This window comes from Macaca nemestrina, chromosome 10 (assembly GCF_043159975.1).
Source record: "Macaca nemestrina isolate mMacNem1 chromosome 10, mMacNem.hap1, whole genome shotgun sequence".
In the NCBI taxonomy this organism is placed as follows: Eukaryota; Metazoa; Chordata; class Mammalia; order Primates; family Cercopithecidae; genus Macaca; species Macaca nemestrina.
In genome coordinates, this window is record NC_092134.1 from 79,220,101 (window position 1) to 79,238,729 (window position 18,629).

An 18,629-nucleotide genomic window follows, 5' to 3' on the forward strand; every position below is an offset into this window, starting at 1 on the left:
ACTTTGCAGACAAATGAACAGAAGCTCAGCTAGTAAGCAGAAGGGCCAGGTCTCTATCAGAGCTCTGGGGGGCTCTATGGTAAACCCATGCACTTAATCATCCACTGGTCTGGTGCTCTCAAACTTTACATCACCTTAGGACTTGTCAAAATGCAGACTCTAACTCAGTAGGTCTGGGGGCAGGGCCTGAGATGCTGCATTTCCTTCTTCCTTTCCTTTTTTTTTTGAGACGGAGTCTTGCTCTGTCGCCCGGGCTGGAGTGCAGTGGTGTGATCTCGGCTCACTGCAACCTCCGCCTCCTGGGTTCACGCCATTCTCCTGCCTCAGCCTCCCGAGTAGCTGGGACTACAGGCGCCTGCCACCACGCCCAGCTAATTTTTTGTATTTTTAGTAGAGACGGGGTTTTACCGTGTTAGCCAGGATGGTCTCGGTTTCCTGACCTCGTGATCCACCCGCCTCGGTCTCCCAAAGTGCTGGGATTACAAGCTTGAGCCACCATGCCCAGCCTCCTTTTTTTTTTTTTTTTTTTTTTTTTTGAGATGGAGTCTCGTTCTTGTCACCGAGGCTGGAGTGCAGTGGCATGATCTCAGCTCACTGCATCCTCCACCTCCCAGGTTCAAGTGATTCTCCTGCCTCAGCTTCCTGAGTAGCTGGGATTACAGGGGTGCGCCACCACGCCCAGCTAATTTTTGTATTTTCAGTAGAGATGAGGTCTCACCATCTTGGCCAGGCTGGTCTCGAACTCCTGACCTCATGATCCACCCTCCTCGGCCTCTCAAAGTGCTGGAATTACAGGCGTGAGCCACGGGAGAAGCTGCATTTCTGTAAGCTCCTCCAGGATGTGTGGATGCTGCTGGTGCATGGATGGTGCTTTGAGCACTAAGGGTCTATAGCTTCTTCTAGTCCTCATACAATGGGCTTTCTCTGGACTTCAGTGTCCCCATCTGCAAAACAAGAGGATCCTAGGAGCTCAGATTCTCGGTTTAGCCTTGTTCCATCCCCTCTGTTCCCTCCCTCACAACCTTAGACCATCTCTAAGCACTTGGCATTATGTTCTCTTAGAGGGCAGCGGGCAGACATGACTTTAAAGGCTTTGAAGTGTGCTCCCAATTTCTAACAGAAGGAAAACACAAGGCCCTGGTGGGAGTGGGTCCTTTTTCAAAGTCACAAAGCTCATTAGTAGGTACAGAACTGAAACCCAGATTGCTGACTCCCAGTCAAGCTCTGCACTCCTCCTGAAAGGGCCTTGGGTGCTCCAGGTATCCACAGGGAGGTCTGGATGCTGGGAAGTGGGAGGCCTAAGGGCTCCCATGAGAGGCTGGATGACAAACCCATTGTTATGGGCAATAGCTTCAAAGGGGAAATTGAGGCACCTGCGGGGAGGCTGCCCTCCTTTTGTTGGCCCCATCCTGTTTGTCTGGGGTTCTCCCTCCTTCTTCCCCACCTCCTCTGCTTCTTGCTGTCTCTACTCTCCCAGCCCTGGCATTTCATCTCATTTCTGTTCTCTGGTTGACTCTGTTCCCAGCCCTCCAGGACTCAGAGTCACGGGTGTGATTTTGAATAGTCATTGACCAGCTTGCGTGGCCAGCTCCACTCTCCCTTTCTCCAGCTCCGTCCGACCTTCCCATGACCTGTGCCTGGCTTGCTTCAGCAGACCTTTAGGGGAGACAACACCCAGAGGCTGACAGAGGGGACCTCCCCATCTGAGAGGTCCTAGAGCAGGAAAGTGGGTCTCATCCAGGCTGTGGGGATGGACCTTCTGCAGGAGCCAGACTGGATGGGGGCCTCTAGAACCTCATCCCTGCATTCAGCGGCAGCATTCAGATTAGCCTCTCTCCTGGCTGTCGGCTGGGAGTGCCGTGGAGGGTTCACAACCCTTGGTCTTTTCATGCCAATGACACCGTCTGTCCTTCTGGGAGGTCTGCTGGCCTCACATTTACCTGGAGAATGAGCTGCTCATCAATTCGCTCACCAGGGCAACCACACCACAGAGCAGGCATGCAAAGCCGGGCCCTGCGGCTCTCCTGGCCCCGGTGGGGCTCAGCTGGCTGAGGAAGAACTGGGAATGAAGATATCCCAGCTCTCAGCTGGGACTCAGACTGGAGAAAATAGGAGCAAGCAGCTCTCTTCCTGGCCTTTTCCTGGGTACTCTAGGAAAGTTCCTGCCCCCCCTCCCCGCCCCAGGTGGAGGCCCGATAATTGTTCATACCACAAATGCCTACTGAGCCCTGCCCGTGTGTGAGGTGCTCTGATGGCCATCAGAGCTTGAGCCCACCTCAGGTCTTGGTGACTGAAAGAGGAGGGCTCTGTCCATGGGCCAGAGAGTGGGAGGGAGGTCCCAGCAGTACCAGACACAGAGGAAAGGCCAGACAGACCGTTTTCTGGAGTCAGGAGCTGAGGAGACATGGAGGCGGAGTGAGATGCCTCCTTGCCTTCTCTAACTAACCCCCTCCCGGGGGGGTCCGGTCTGTAGATGGTGAGCTGGGCAGGTTGCTCTCTCTGCCTCTCCTGGCCTCATTTCTCTTCTTTGAAATATGACAGCGTGAGGCTAAGCCAGGAGTTCTCAGGAGATGACTTAGAAGCACCTGGGAACATTACAATTCTGATTCCTCAGCCCCTCTGATCTAAGTGCTCTGAGGTCCTGGGGTCAGTACCTAGCATTTGTTCCTCTAAGCCCTGCCTGATTCTAATGGGCAGCCAGGTGATGGGTAGTGGAGGCGGAAGGCTGGAGGACCTCCTACAACCCCTCCTGAAGGCTAAGGGGGCACCCAGGGTCCTTCCTGCTCTGCCGGGCCGCAGTCTGGGGGAAGCCGCTGTGCTTGAGTTTTTATAGTGCTAGGCACTGAGCAGCGTTCACTTAGACTCCAGACAGGCACTTATTATCCCCATCGTGGGAAGGAAACTGAAGCCCAGAAAGGTAAGTGGAACAACCCTGAGCTTTTTATTTATTTATTTTTAATTTTCATTTATTTATTTATTTTTATTTTTTGAGCTGGAGTTTTGCGCTTGTCACCTAACCTGGAGTACAATGGCACGATCTCAGTTCACTGCAACTTCTGCCTCCTGGATTCAAGCAATTCCCCTGCCTCAGCCTCCTGAGTCACGGGGATTAGAGGTGCCTGCCACCACGCCCAGCTAATTTCTATATTTTCAGTAGAGATGGGGAGTCCTTATGTTGACCAGGCTGGTCTCAAACTTCTGACCTCAGGTGATCCGCCTGCCTCGGCCTCCCAAAGTGCTGGGATTACAGGCGTGAGCCACCGCGCCCGGCCAATCCTAAGCTTTTAAAATATTAGGTCCCCACCACTGCAGGTCTGTAGCTTTTTTCTCCACTTTCTCTGTGTTGGTTTCTCTTCTCTTGACGGACAAGACACTTTGTTTTTCCACCTCCTGCCCTCTTACCTACCTCTTCCTCTCTTCTCTCTCCCTCTAATCTCCAGAGAAGGTGCTTATCAACTCTTTTCTGAGAAGTCCTCCCTGTCGTCTGTCCCAAGTTTCTTCTCCAAGGAGAGTCCATATTCCCAGGTCTCCCTTTGTCGGTGGGGAGGAGAGAGCGCCGTGGATATTGCCTCTGACTCACTGCTGTTCCTGGCTCCCCCGGCCTCCTGCTCCCTTCTTCTCATCTATCACTAGTTCTTACCCTTCCTTCCTCTTCAGAATTCTTTGTTTGGTTTCTAACAGAGGCAAAAATCCAGAGTAACTAATTCCCAGAGAGAAATTCTCTCCAATTCCAGCAGGAAGGATTGAGTCTAGATGCCTGGACAAACTTTCTAATAGCCAAAGTGAGTAGTTCTGAATAAGGGTGTGGATCCAGGGGGAAAGACTGGTCTCTCTCCAGGTTTATAATCCTCTTGTTCTTCCTGGTCCCCCCTTTTCACATGCCCACAACCCCCTGCTAGGGTGACTTTGTGCCCATCCCCTGACCTCTTCGTGAGTGCTGCCAGGGGGTCAGAGGTCATGGGCTCCTCAGGGCCACACTGATGCTGAAGGATGGGCTGGGGCACCCAACCACCCTGGCCTTGGCCATTGTCCCTGCTCTGGGCCCTGTGGCCTCACCATCCACTCCAAACATCCCTCATCTTCTCGGGATGGGACTCATGGTGGGTCTGTGTGGGAGATCTGAGGGTGTGCCGGGTGTATCTGTGGAGCCAGCCGTGTGTGTGGCTGTGCATGGAGTGAAGGCATGCCTGGGGGTCTTGGTGTGCCTTTGCCTCAGCCCTTGCCCCAGAGCTCCAGAAGGCCCCTCTGGCCTCCATCCTGCCTCTGGCCCTGGGGTCAGCTGGCAGGTGTGATGAGTTGGTGAGTGCACAAACTTGGGAGAGCCACTGACACTATGAGGTGGGCACACTGACACCTGAGGCTTTCCCGATGTTGCACTGAATGCCCTCAGGTCCCAGGCCAGCTCTGCTGCCCACTATCTGGCTAAATGGTCCCTTACCAACCGGGCCCACCCTTCTGAAAGTAGGAACTGGTGGAGGATTGAAGGGCTGCGTTGGGGACCTTTTGGGTCTTCCTTCTAAGGGCTCCTAGTGTGCCTCCCTCCAGGAGCTCTGGAGTGGTGGGTTTCGAGATGGGCAGAACCCCTCAGTCCCAACTGCACCCTCCACTGCAGGTCCAGAATTATTCTGTAGTGGGTCAGTTCCTGACCCCTCTCTCCACACCTTTGTTTTTGTTTTTTGTTTTTTGAGATGGAGTCTTGCTCTGTCGCCCAGGCTGGAGTGCAGTGGCACGGTCTCGGCTCACACTGCAAGCTCCGCCTCTCAGGTTCACGCCATTCTCCTGCCTCAGCCTCTTGAGTAGCTGGGACTACAGGCGCCCGCCACCTCGCCCGGCTAATTTTTTGTATTTTTAGTAGAGACGGGGTTTCAACGTGTTAGCCAGGATGGTCTCGATTTCCTGACCTCGTGATGTGCCTGCCTCGGCCTCCCAAAGTGCTGGGATTACAGGCGTGAGCCACTGCGCCCGGCCCACACCTTTGTTTTTATTTTAATTATTTTTTTTTGAGACAGGTTTTGCTCTGTCAATCAGACTGGAGTGTAGTGGCTTGATTAAGACTCACTGCAGCCTCGACCTCCCAGACTCAAGTGATCCTTCTGCCTTGACCTCCCATGTAGCTAGGATCACAGGTGCACCCACCATGCCTAGCTTTTTTTTTTTTTTTTTTTTTTTTTTTTTTGTAGAGATGAGGTCTCACGTTGTTGCCCAAGCTGGTCTTGAACTCTTGGGCTCAAGCAATCCTCCCACCCTGGCCACTCAAAGTGTTGGGATTACAGGAGTTAGCCACTGTGCCTAGCCTTTATTGAACTCCTGGCCTCAAGTGATCTTCCAGCTTCAGTCTCCCAAAATGCTGAGATTATAGGTGTGAGCCACTGTGCCCAACTCTTCCCATATATTTGAAGAAGGGTTTTTTGCTTTTATTTTTTTTTTGAGACGGAGTCTCGCTCTATTGCCCAGGCTGGAGTGTAGTGGCGTGGTCTTGGCTCACTGCAACCTCTTCCTCCTGGGTTCAGTCAATTCTCCTGCCTCAACCTCCCAAGTAGCTGGGATTACAGGTATGCACCAGTATACATGGCTAATTTTTGTATTTTTAGTAGAGACGAGGTTTCACCATGTTGGCCAGGCTGGTCTCAAACTCCTGACTTCAAGTGATCTGCCCGTCTTGGCCTTCTAAAGTGCTGGGATTACAGGTGTGAGCCGTGGCGCCTGGCCTGAAGAGGAGTTTTAAAAACGATTCAAGTTCGCGTACAGAACATTATCATTACGTTTGGTTCTTTCCACACTTCTTTAAGGTAAAATGGTGGGCCAGGGGGAGTTTTACTTCCTTTTTTTGAGACGGAGTCTCTCTCTGTTTCCCAGGCTGGAGTGCAGTGGCGCGATCTTGGCTCACTGCAACCTCCCTCTGCCTCCCTGGTTCAAGCAATTCTCCTGCCTCAGCTTCTGAGTAGCTGGGACAGGCACGTGCCACCAAGCCCAGCTAATTTTTGTATTTTTAGTAGAGACGGAGTTTCACTGTGTTAGCCAGGATGGTCTCGATCTCCTGACCTCGTGATCCGCCCGCCTCGGCCTCCCAAAGTGCTGAGATTACAGGTGTGAGCTACCGTGCCGGCCTTTTCTTCCTTTTAATGATTGAGGTCACTGAGGCTCTGCGGGGAGGTGTGCCCAGGGTCACTAGCTGGAGAGTGGCAGATTTGGAACTGAATGGGGTTAGCCTGTCTCCTCTTCCAGGGCTCCTTCTGGGCCCTGCTCCTTCCTGACCAGGTGCCCTCAGGGCTAGGGCTGCCGATTTGGCCTCTCACAGAAGGTGGGGCCCTGGTTTCCCTGTCCTCTGCATCAGCAACCCTGGGCCCCAGCTCTAACCACGGGTGTGGTGGTGGGAGGCGGAACTGCCTGTCCTGCCTCTGCGTGGCCACAAGGGGGCTCCAGGACCAGGTTTTTACTTTTGCTGGAGCTGCAAGGGTTCTCAGCAATCCCGGCACCCTGAGCTTTTCTGGAAGTGCAGGTTATCCTTCTGAAGCTACCACTGAAGGGTCTCTGCCAGGCTGGGAGGCCACCAGGAAGCGCGCAGCCTTTGTGCTTTATAATCCTATTCCAGAAGTACCTCCCTTCTCTTGGCTAGGAAGTCCTTCCAGTTGTCTACCCTCCATTTCTACTGCTACAGGCAGGGAGAAATAAGGCTGAGTGAGCCACTCTTGTTTCTTTGCATTACTACTCCCCTACCCAAGGCTTGAAGGGAAGTACTTGTTTTCGTCCCCATTCCCTGACCTTTAGAGCTCAGACTGGTCTCCTGTCACTGCTAAGGGCTGGATAGACAGCAGCAGGAAAGATGTAAGTTAGACATCAGGAAGGACTTCCTGACAGAGAAGACCATGGGCTGCTGGGTTTGGGTATCTGAGGGAGGCTGAACAAAGGGAAGTTGGCTGTTCATCTGGGGTGAGGCTCTGGGAAAAGTCCTCTGTGCTCCACACCCCACAGCTATACATCCCTGGAGGTGGGTAGTGGGGCCTGGGTACAGTCATTTGCTACTGTGTCTCTCTGAACCTCAGGGAACCACAGATATTGCTGACTCCTTGGGCTTCTGGGATGGGGAGAAGATCTGCATGGGGGCTTTCAAAGGAAAACACCTGAGCCACTCCCTCCCTTGGCTGGTGACCCAAGGCAGAGGAAAGGATGACATGATGGAAGACTTTTCCGCATCTACTTCAATGGGCTTTCAGAGTCCCTGTGAGGTCTTCAGATTCTTAGGTTATCATCAACCTACTGGGCAAAGACTGAGTCATGCGCGTGGGGTGATTCTTGCGGCAGGAGATGACGCTGCGCAGGATATGAAGGAGTCTGGTCCCCTCCATTTTCTACACCTTGACTTTCCAAGTGGGACATGAAATGTCATCTGCCTTTTTTTCCTGTCTGTCTTCAATGCTAAGGGGACCCTGGGGTCGAGGGAAGAGCAGGCCTTTGGAGTCAGACCCTACCTGATGGAGCCCCATGGCGGACCACTCTGTCTCAGTCCCTGCATCAGAAGGGGAGGGTGGAATAAGAACTCCTACTTCCCAGGGCTGTGGAGAGCTTCGGGAGACCACGGATGTGAAAGGGCCTAGTGCAGGGGCGGGGGGACGCGGCACAGCACAGCAGGTGCTCCCTGCCCAGACTCCTGTGCTCCTGGAGAAGGGGAGATGTGTCCATTTCCCGGATCGGAACATGGTGGTGGGAATGATACTAAGCCGCAAGGCCAGGATCTCTGCTGGATGTGCTCCAGAGTCAAAAGTTTGGCCTCCTCCTCCCCTGGCCTCCTCCTGTTTCCTCCCCTCCCTCTTCCCACAAGACCTTCCTCTGGCTCTTCTTTCTACCCTGCATCCACCTCTTTTCTTCCTTTTTTATGATTCTCCCTTCCTTCTTTTTTCCCCTTTCCCCTTCAGTTCTATTTCCTATTTCCTCTGTTTCTTTACTCCCTTCCTTCCTTCCTTCCTTCCTTCCTTCTTTCCTTCCTTCCTTCCTTCCCTCCCTCCCTCCTTCCTTTACTAAGCATTAAGTTAGGTGAAAGAGATGATCAAGAGTACTAAGTAATGCACGTGCTGTATTCCTGATCATCACATCAGGCATTTTCTTCTCAGTCTTTCTTTCTCACCTCCCCACTAGGCTGATGCTTCTGTTCTGTGGGCCTGGGATGGGAAGGGAGGTGGTAATAAAATCTGGTTCAATTAAATGTGTGCCTGTATTTGTGTGTATCCTGGGGAGAGAGCTGCACAGCACATGGTAGTCCCTGCCCTTGAAGGTCTTGTGGCTAGAGAGGGAGGCTGGGCTACCAGGAGCAGTGTGACAAGTGCTGCCTCAGATGTTTGAATACTTTGCTGGGATCTGAAGAAGAACATCAGAAAAGATTTCACAGAGGAGGTAATAGTTGAGATGGGTTTTGAGGGATGAGCTGGAGTTTGCCAGGTTCAGGAGTTCATAGAGATAAAGGCAGTCCTGTCAGAGGGATCACCACAGGCAAAGACATGTTGCTAAGAAAGGGCAAGGAGAATTTAGGGAACTGGCAGTGGTTCTGTATGGCTGAAGCCTAGGGAGCTCATGGGAGACTGAAATCCCAATCCAGAAGGGGAGCAACGATGCCCAATGGTCAGCTCACTAGCCATGCGAGAGTGGTCCAGAATAGGGCATTGCTCCCTGCTAAATGAATGGCAAAGGGCGGTGGGAGCTGGGGGTGTTGAGGGGTGTGCCCTGGGCTCTCATGTCCTCCCTACTTGCTGGCTATTCTGCTCTGGGAAACCTACATTAACTGATCCTGGGCCTTGGTTGCCTCATCTATAAAATGAGGATGGTGAAGCCTTATCTCCTGAAGATGGGTAAGACAGACCTGGTTTCTTCGGGTGCCTTTCAGCATTGAGAGCTGTAGGATTATGATTACTTGGAGTTTGTTTACCAGGGAAAGCTTCATGGAAGTGGAGGACTTGGTATCTGGCTTTAAAAGATGGCTAGGCTGGGCGCGGTGGCTCACGCCTGTAATCCCAGCACTTTGGGAGGCCGAGGCAAGTGGATCACGATGTCAGGAGTTCAAGACTAGCCTGGCCAAGATGGTGAAACCCTGTTTCTACTAAAAATACAAAAAAAATTAGCGGGGCGTGGTAGTGGGTGCCTGTAATCCCAGCTATTCGGGAGGCTGAGACAGATAATTGCTTGAAACTGGGAGGTGGAGGTTGCAGTGAGCCAAGATCGCACCATGCACTCCAGCTTGGGTGACAAGAGTGGAACTTCATCTCAAAAAAAAAAAAAAAAAAAAAAAAAAAAAGGCTAATAATGAGCGAAATCGAGAGGAGTGGGGAAGACTGGGAGGACCATGACAAAGGTTGGAGACAAGACAGTACAGGGCATGTCTGGAGGACGGTGTGTCCAGCTGGCTTTTGGGGTTGAGGCTGGCTCTAAGGTAGGAGACGACAGGAACACGCCTTGGGCTGTCAGGAGGTATGTAAGAGTCAAGGCTCTGGTGCACAATCCCCTCCCCACCCCCAGGCCTCTTGGAACCAGACTGAACTGGGAGCCAGGAACATGCAAATGAGATGCAAACAGCAGGTGACTCACACCCCTGCACCCACTGCCTGAGGCCTGTTTTGTGTGGGTTTGAGCCACAGGACAGAGGGTCCTGTACTCTTTACCTTCCCTGCCCGGGCTCCTCTTGCCTTACTGGCTAAGCCTGCTAGATTTTGGGGACCCAGGCCTATCAGCTGTTTCCCTTCCCCAGGCCCAAGAGCTATTCCTTTCCCACCCCTCCCCGATACAGCCCTTGCCCCTCCCGTTCATCCCTGGTGGACTGGTTCAGTTCCTGTGGAAGCTTCCCAAAGCCCGCAGGAAGTGTCTGCATTTCTTTTTTTTTTTTTTTTTTTTTTTTTTTTTGAGACGGAGTCTCGCTGTGTCTCCCAGGCTGGAGTGCAGTGGCGTGATCTCGGCTCACTGCAAGCTCCGCCTCCCGGGTTCACGCCATTCTCCCGCCTCAGCCTCCCGAGTAGCTGGGACTACAGGTGCCTGCCACCACACCCGGCTAGTTTTTTGTATTTTTAGTAGAGACGGGGTTTCACCATGTTAGCCAGGATAGTCTCGATCTCCTGACCTCGTGATCCACCCGCCTCGGCCTCCCAAAGTGCTGGGATTACAGGCTTGAGCCACCGCGCCCGGCCTGAAGTGTCTGCATTTCTCTGACAAGGAGAGTGAAGAGCAGGCCAGAAAAATGACCTGAGACAGAGGGAGTGACTGGGATGGGGTCTCAGACAGGGGAGACCAGAAGGTAAGGGACGGTGTGTTGAGAGGCCCGAGAAAAACAGAGATTTCCAGGGAAGTGGATAGATGCAAACTCAGTGAGCAAAAAGCACCCCAGAGACCCTGAGAGACACATTCCAGCAGAGACCCTGAGTGACAGAGACAGACGGAGAGAGCCCTTCTCATGTGTCCAGCCTGGGACATGCTGTACCAGCGCCTCTGTCAGCTTTCTCTCGCCTGTCTGCCTGTCCCTGGCTGACGGTCCCTTTGTCTGTCTAGCTCTTTGTTTGTTTGTCTCTTTGTTTGCCTGTCTCCCTCCTGGTTCCCCCTTTCTTCCCCTCTGCTGTCTATCTGTCGGCCCAGACTTCTCCGTCTGTCATTGCCCTCTGCCTGTCCGTTCTCTATGGAGAGCACACTGTCAGTGGGGTCGCAGGGCCTGTGTCCTCGCCTCCTGATCTTGGACAGGTTCCTGCTTTTCCTTCTCCTGATTTTGGGTCTCAATTTCCTCCTCTCTAAGGTGGCCCTACTTTCTGCCTCCTGTCACGTTTATGAGCCTCAGGAGTGTGGAAGAGTGACTGTGTTTATGGTTGCTCAGGCATCCTAACAAAGGGTTTAATGCCTTTGAGGAACAATACTGCTCTTTAACCTTCTAAGGACAAAGCAAGAAGACAATAATGGCTGCAGCATGGAGCACAGTGGTTAGACATTCAGAGGGACTTACTAAAAAGGCAGTGTGGAAGATACTAGAGTAGGCCTGCTAAGAGGTTAAACAACCCCTTTCATAATCTCCTGAGGAGGAGTCCCATGGCAGGAAGATATGCAACAAGCCCTTCCTTAGTCTGTGTGGTCTGAGAAAAAGGCTTTTGATGTTATGAGGCAGCAGAGACTTGCAGGAGGAGGCTAGGGTACAACCCTTGCCATCAGTTCTCCTAGGCTTCCACCTGCACTGCCTCTCAGGTGGCTGGGGATTGGGCCCTGAGAGAAAAAGGGTGTGGAGGAAGTGCTATCTATCTCTGCACCTCCACCCTGTTTCCCTGTCACCTTCCCAAGCTGAGGACCACCCCGCCCTCGCCCCCCAACAATCCATGAGAGATGGCTGCTGGGGACGGAGTGATGTATGTAATGCAGATAAAATGTCAGCAATTCTAAATGGGTCCGGAGATGCAGCCGTGGGTGCGGGGGGAGGGAGAGAGGGCGGAGCAGGGGGGAGAGAGGAAGGGAAAATGAGATGTGGTCCTTACCAGGGATGGCAGCAGGGACAGACACCCTCCTCCCCCCAGCAAAGGCCAGAGGAGGGGTGGGCCCAGGAGGCAGGAGCCCAAATGAGATTTTGAAGAGGGAGCTGGAGGGTGGGGGGTAGAGGGGAGGAGGAGGCGGGCGGGGGCAGTGGGGCCGGAGCTGCTGATGTATAGCGGTTTCATAACTTCCTCAGTATTAAAGGCAGGTTCATGGGGAGGGCAGCGCCATTAATCACTAGGCTGAATGGGGCTGGGATTTGCTGAGAGGCGCGCTTGCTGTCTGCTGCGCCTGCTTGGCTCAGGGTGGGAGGGGGCAGGCAGGGATATCCCTCCTGAACTAAGGGGTGAGACCCCAGGACGCTATTCTGGGTGTTGAGCAAGTGGGTCCTTGCCTGAAGAGGCGGGGAGCCAGGAGCTGGGGACCCTGGCAGGAAGAAAGAGAAGGATGAGGAGGGTTGTGGCAGGGGCTAGGAGAGGAGGGTCAGGGGCTGTGGGGAATGATGGGGGCAGAGGCTAAGAGTACTCTAGGGGAGGAAAACTGGGGAGGGAGGATTGTGCATTTGAACATGAAATGGATCACATGTAAATATAATGCAAATGCATGCAAATGAGCACAGGATTTCTCTGGGTCCACAGCTCAAGCACTCTCTTTCTTGGATTGAGCATTGGGGCCAATTTGCATTCAGTTCTGGGTCCAGTGCCTTGTTTCTTTATTATTCATATTTTCAGAGGGAGAACTCCAATCTCACTTGTTAAGAGAGTGGTGGGGCCAACGTGGGCTGGTCCTCTGGACTTCTTGGAAAAGGGTAAAACATCAGGAAAATCAACATGCTTGAGTGACAGTGAGTGACAGTGAGGGAGCTGAGTGGTAGGACTCCTGGGCTACATGCCTGAATTAATGGGGGTCAAAGAGGCAGAGACTCAACAGTAAGGTAGAAAGGTGGAGAAAACAGACATATCTCCATAGCTTATCTGATAGACTCAGAGCAGATAAGACAAGAATGCATCATGTGTCTTGCGAAGTAGGCATTGTCATCCTCTCTTCCAGGTGAAGAACAAAATGATTAGCCCAAGGTTCACAGAGGTCATGAGCTTCCTAAGTTCACACTGCTGGCAAGTGGCAGACTCCCAGCTCCAAATTTCCTCGAAAGTTCAGTGCTCTTTTCAACCTACCATAAGAGCATCCTTGAGCTGTGCACCGTGGCTCATGCCTGTAACTTCAGCACTTTGGGAAGCTGAGGTGGGAGGATCACTTGAGCTCAGGAGTTCGAGACCAGCCTGGGCAATATAGTGAGACCCCCGTCTCTACAGAAAAATTTAAAAATTAGCAGGGTGTGGTGGTGCACATCTGTAGTCCCAGCTACTTGGGAGGTTGAGGTGGGAGGATTGCTTGAGTCTGGGAGGTGAAGGTTGCAGTGAGCTAAGATTGTGCCACTGCCCTCCAGCCTGGGCAACACAGTGAGATCTTGTCTCAAAAAAAAAAAAAAAAAAAAAGGCTAGGCACGGTGGCTTACGCCTATAATCCCAGCACTTTGGGAGGCCAAGGCAAGTAGATCACCTGAGGTCAGGAGTTCAAGACCAGCCGGGCCAACATAGTGAAACCCTGCCTCTTCTAAAAATACAAAAATTAGCTGGGCACGGTGGCAGGTGCCTGTAATCCCAGCTACTCAGGAGGCTGAGGCAGGAGAATCCCTTGAACCCGGGAAGCGGAGGTTGCAGTGAGCTGACATTGCACCACTGCACTCCAGCCTGGGCAACAGAGCAAAACTCCGTCTCAAAAAAAAAAAAAAAAAAGGGTATGTCCCTCAAAGTGTTGCTGTGAGGATTAAAGGAAACGATCCACATAAAGCACTCAGGGTAGTGTCTGGTGTGGACAAAGCACTCAGTAACAGTTAGTTATTGTTGTTATCACCCTTATCACTATTCTGAAAGATGTAGAATGGAGGACAGAGACAGGGAGAGGGGTCACCAGAGATATGAGAGGGGCAGTATGGGTGGGAAGGAAAGGACAGGTTCAAGAGGGCTGCAGGAGCAAGAGAAGGCAAATGACAGAGCCAGGGCCAGAGGCAAGAAAAGTGTCTTTTGGGAACATTGCAGGGGAAGGAGCAGGGCTCAGAAGAATCACCCCAGGTTCAAGTTCCTGCTCTGTGACTGGTTCCCTGGGAGTGCAGGGCAAGGCAGGGCTGGGCCTCGGTGTTGAGTAGGCTAGAAGCTAGGATTCTTGGGTCATCCTCCCACTTAGTCCCATAGCCACTCTCTCAGACTCATCTTGACTCCTCTTCCTTGTTGCTTAATTTGGCTCAACCTGTGGGAAATGCTCCTCCCATTCTCCAAGTCTCACTTTCATCCTTCCTGCTAAAGGACTTGGGGATAAGTCCCGTTCCCTTGGCTGTCTGTCTGTCTGATGTCTGTGTGGTCCCTCAGGATAACTGCTCTGGACAACTCTAACACCACTCAGATAGATTGTCCAGCCTCCTGGCCCCGACATCTCCCACCACTGCATCAAGCCAAATTACTCAGCCCCCCCAAGCCTCGGGCTCTGGTGAAATCCGATTAGCGAGGAGAGAGCTGCACTGAGCTGACAGCTCCTCCAATAATTGCTTCCCAAGTAAGTGATGCAAATCAGCCCATCCAGCCTATTCCTGCTCCTCCTTTGGGGACCCAGGAGTCCAGGCCCCAGGAGATGGGGGACACCAGAGTTGAGGAGACCTAGACGCTGTCATCTGCCTCCAGTTAAGTGGGCATAATCCATAAAGCTAGGTTGCGGTGTCTTGGGGCTGAGGTGTGGGTATCAGCGTGGTGAGGCTAAGCCAGGGACCCCACTGTCTCTGCATTTCTGTCTTAACTGAGAGGGCGTCACATTGTCACCTTATTCTCACCCCTTGGAGAATAATCCCATTTCCTTGTAAGGTAGATGAAGGCGGAGATATAGAAGATACAGAGACAGCGAGGTGGCTGAACCTGTTGAGAAACAAATCAGGCAGGTGCGGTGGCTTGCACCTGTAATCCCAACATTTTGGGAGGCTGAGGTGGGAGGATCACTTGAGCCCAGCAGTTCAAGACCAGCCTGAGCAACATAGCAAGATCCTGTCTCTACAAAAAAAAAAAAAAAAAAATTAAAAATTAGCTGGGTATGGTGGTACGCACTTGTAGTCCCGGCTACTGGAGATGCTGAGGCGGGAAGATTGCTTGAGCCGGGGAGGTCGAGAGTGCAGTGAGCCATGATCATGCCACTGCACTCCAGAGTGAACCCTGTCTAAAAAAAAAAAAAAAAAAAAAAAAAGACACAAATGGATAAACTCACAGCCTAGCTCCTCTGGCTGTGGGCCCTGCAGATAGTTTTCTCCCGTTGTGAGTCCCCCTCCTCACTAGGCTGAGGAAAAGACATGGAGTGTTAAGTCCCCACAGAGGGAACAGGGACGTTTAGGGAATCTGATCAAGCCTGGAGACTTTCGTGCGTGTGCCAAGGACATGTCCTTGCGATGCAGTGGCCCTTGCTTAACTAACACATCAAGGAGCCCTTTTCCCTTCCCCAAATCAGGGCACTTTAAGGGGCCTGTTAATGCTTCTTCCATAATGCATTTCCTTCCCACATCTTTATTTCAGGCTCTTTCTTGCTGTGACCTCCTTATCCCAACTCCTGCTGACCTTGGAGACCTGAAGAGTTACTTTCCTTACAATCCTGAACTTCCAACTCCAAACCTAACCCTGCATGCAGGTCACTGTCTTCGTGGAAATCTACAGGGTGAGCTCCCCAGTCTTGTCCACCATGCTTGTGTGTCTGATAGGGCTTCATGGCCTGGATCTTGGCTACTCAGACTAGCATCTGCCTGAGACCCTGGCAGCGCAACAGCAATAACTACCCTTTGTAGAGCCCAAATTCTGTATTAAGCACTTAATGTAATTAAGTCATTTAATCATCACAAAAGAAGATAGAGATTACAATGATTATCCCATTTTACAACTGAGATAACTGAGGCACAGAGAAATTAAGTAGCATGCCCAAGGTCACCATGAGTAAGTGGCACAGCTTGGATTCAAATCCAGCAGTCTGATTCCAGAGCCCACAGTCCTGAGGCCTCTGCTATGCTGCCTTCACTCTCCCATGCTCTTGTGATGTTTGTTGGGCTAATCGAGACAGGGCCCAGTGTAGTGGAAGTGGGGAAGGTGGCTACACTGAAAGTTAAACACCAGATCCCCCTTTGGGGTCCCCCAGGTCAGAGACAGTGAGTGGGAGTTGAGCAGGGTGACACTCCGTATCTAGGAAGGGGGAAACATGGCCTTCACCTTCTCCAATTCCGGACCTTTGTTTTCTGCAGTGGGAGGCCCTGCAGCTAGACAGCCCTTCCCCGTTGAGAAGAGGGGAGGCAAGGGAAAGGCTGAAAGATCCGCCTAGAAGCCCAAGTGAGCAGAGTCGGAGCTAGGACCCGAAGAGGCCGATAGATGGCGCTCATGGCCCAACACAGCTCCAGCAGCCCGAGGAAACCAAAGGAAAACAAGTGAGCAGGTTAACCCCTTCCCTCCTGGGCTCAGGACAGAGTTGCTGGCTGGTGGGTATGCAGGGAGCACTGCCCCAGGCCCGGTGCCTCAACTCTCTAGGCTCTTACCCAGGCGATAATCTGGGTCATCTTCTGTTCCTGCCCAACAAGGCTTTACCCATAAATCATGGTCAGCAGCCTCCTGAAGACTTCCCAGAAGACATGAAGACTAATAAATGGAAGACACGGGTTGGGAGAGCTGCACCCAAGCCCATGTTTCGTCTCTTGGGCTCTATCTCTTGAAAGCCTCAGGGTCTCTGTTTCTAAGCACCCCTACTTCAGGAGAGAGCCTCACCTCCATCTTTCCTGGGAGTGACTCACTGGGTGGGGAGGAATAGCATGCATGGACTACAGACAGAGAAGGCCCCAGGCCCCTCTGGCATTAGCTATAGGGACTCACTGTGGGCTGCCTAAGCCTCAGTTTCTCCTTATATCTGGACTTCCTATCTCTGGGTTCCCTGGGGTGGATGGGCTTATAGGGAAAGAAACAGTTATTCAAGTCTTCTAGGAAGTTGAAATTGGGTGGAGGTCCTGGGGGATTTCTGCTTGCCTGTTACTCATTTCACTCATTACTGTTCTGCCAGAAGCTGACTTTGAATGTGGAGGGGTTGCCAAGATGACAAACTAGAACAGAAGTGCTGGGCAAGCAAATGACAGAGGGGTCAGGGGTGGGCAGGAGGGTTGTCCAAGGGATGGTGGAGATCCTGGAATTTTTAAGCAACGAGATGACACCACAATGAGGTCCCCCCACCTTATTTTTGGTCAGAAACACAGAAATACATAGATACACAGAGATGGGGGAACTTTTTCTAGACGCTCAGATCCTCTTATTCCAGTCATTCTAGAGTAAGAAGCAGAAACAGGGAGATGTTCACAGAGGGAGAGAGAGACACACAGATACAGAGAGAAAGCTACACAAGAGACTAGAAATAGAGACAAATTTACATAAGTAGAGAGGGGCAAATAACATAGCAGAGAGAGACATAGACAGGGAGAGGATCTGGTAAAAATTAAAGCTCAGAAAATTATGGGCTTCATGAGGTGGATGATTAATTCCATTTCCAAAGTCTTGCAAGGGTCAGGGTAGTTTCTCACCCTTCATGTCAGAAGGTCACTGCTCACAGCTCCCTGAAGCTCCTACTGCACCCATTAAGTTTTTGTTGATAGGAGATCAGACAAGTCCTGGTGAGGGGGTAGCATCCTTTTTCTCTCACTTCTTCCTGTTCTGGGGTTTATAGTTCTCCTTCTCTACCACTCACAGGGAGACCTTGCTTCTGTGATTAGAGCCTTGGCTGTGCTAAGGTGTGTGGAGAGTGTGGGGTGGAAGGAATATAGAAGATAACTAACCTTAGGGGGTTCCCAGTCTAATGAAAGTTTTAGAGTCAGGACACAGAACCAGACCCAAACAGAGCATAAGAACAAAACTAGGAATAGGACAGATTTGGATATAGATATTGGGATGGGGGAATGGGAGGGGAATGGGGGGGAATGGATTGTTAGGTGCAGCCATGGGATTAGGATTGATCACTCTTCCTAGAAAGTCCAGATACTTTGGACAAAGTATTTGAGGGAGAAGATTTGGAAGGAAGAGTGGCAGCTAACTTTATGTGTCTACTTGAGTGGGCTAAGGGACACCCAGATAGCCAGAAAAACATTATTTCTGGATATGTCTGTGGAGTGTTTCTGGAAGAGATTCGCATTTGAATTGGTAGACTGAGTTAAGAAGATCACCCTCATTGATGTGAGTGGGAACCATTCAATCCCTTGGGGACCCAGTAGAACAAAAGGGTGGAGGAAGGCAAATTCTCTTTCTTGGTGAGCTGGGACATCTATTTTACCTGCCTTTGGACATCATTGGAGTTCCTGGTTCTTCGTCCTTCAGGCTCTGGGACTTAGCAGTGAGCCCCCTCCCCTGCTTTGGACTTTCCTGAATTATACCACCTGTTTTTCTGGTTCTTCAGTTTATAGACAGCATAGCAGGAGACTGTGGGACTTCTTGGCTTCCACAATCCTGTGAGCCAATTCTTGGAGTAAATCTCCTCATATAGATAGATATCCTGTTAGTTCTGTTTCTCTGGAAAACTCTTGACTAATACTGAGGTTATAGGGTTGGGCAGATAGCAAGACAGAGAAAGAAGTCAAAATGGTGACACTCTGGAGATGGGCTTGGACAGTAATGGGGGATGCTCCTTGCTAAAGAGTTGTTAGGAGCTACCAGAAATGTCTTCGTGGATGTTCTATATACAGTAATGGTAGGCTGCAGAGGAGAGGTCTCTGATACCCAGGGTGGCAGGGGGCCTAGAAATGGTCTTTAGGTATTGTTAATACCTCAAGTGGATGAGGGATTGGGGATGGTTGAAGCTTCCTGATTTGTAATCCCTTTGGGAAAAATGTGAATGAACTTTTGGAAGGGCGATGCCCTTTAGGGATAGAACTCAGGATTTCCTAGGTACTTATAGGCTCTGACCTTTCGCTTCTCAAGACTTCCTGATTTAACTCTGATGGAAAGATTAAACTACAATTCCCAGCGATGTTTAGAGCTAATTTAGCGCGCCTTCCGGGATTGAGCATTTCCGGCGGAAGTGGCCGTGGGCACGCCAATCTCCTT

At 51.5% G+C, this 18,629-nt stretch overlaps 1 long non-coding RNA gene across 1 annotated transcript; it reads right to left on the reverse strand.

Moving 5' to 3' along the window:
• Positions 1-774: 774 nt before the first annotated feature.
• On the reverse strand, positions 775-18,590 carry LOC139356555 (uncharacterized). The gene is made up of 3 exons (XR_011608558.1): positions 18,489-18,590; positions 17,860-18,032; positions 775-944 (listed from the first exon to the last, which is right to left on the reverse strand). It is a non-coding gene; the product is annotated as an uncharacterized lncRNA (long non-coding RNA).
• Positions 18,591-18,629: the final 39 nt, after the last annotated feature.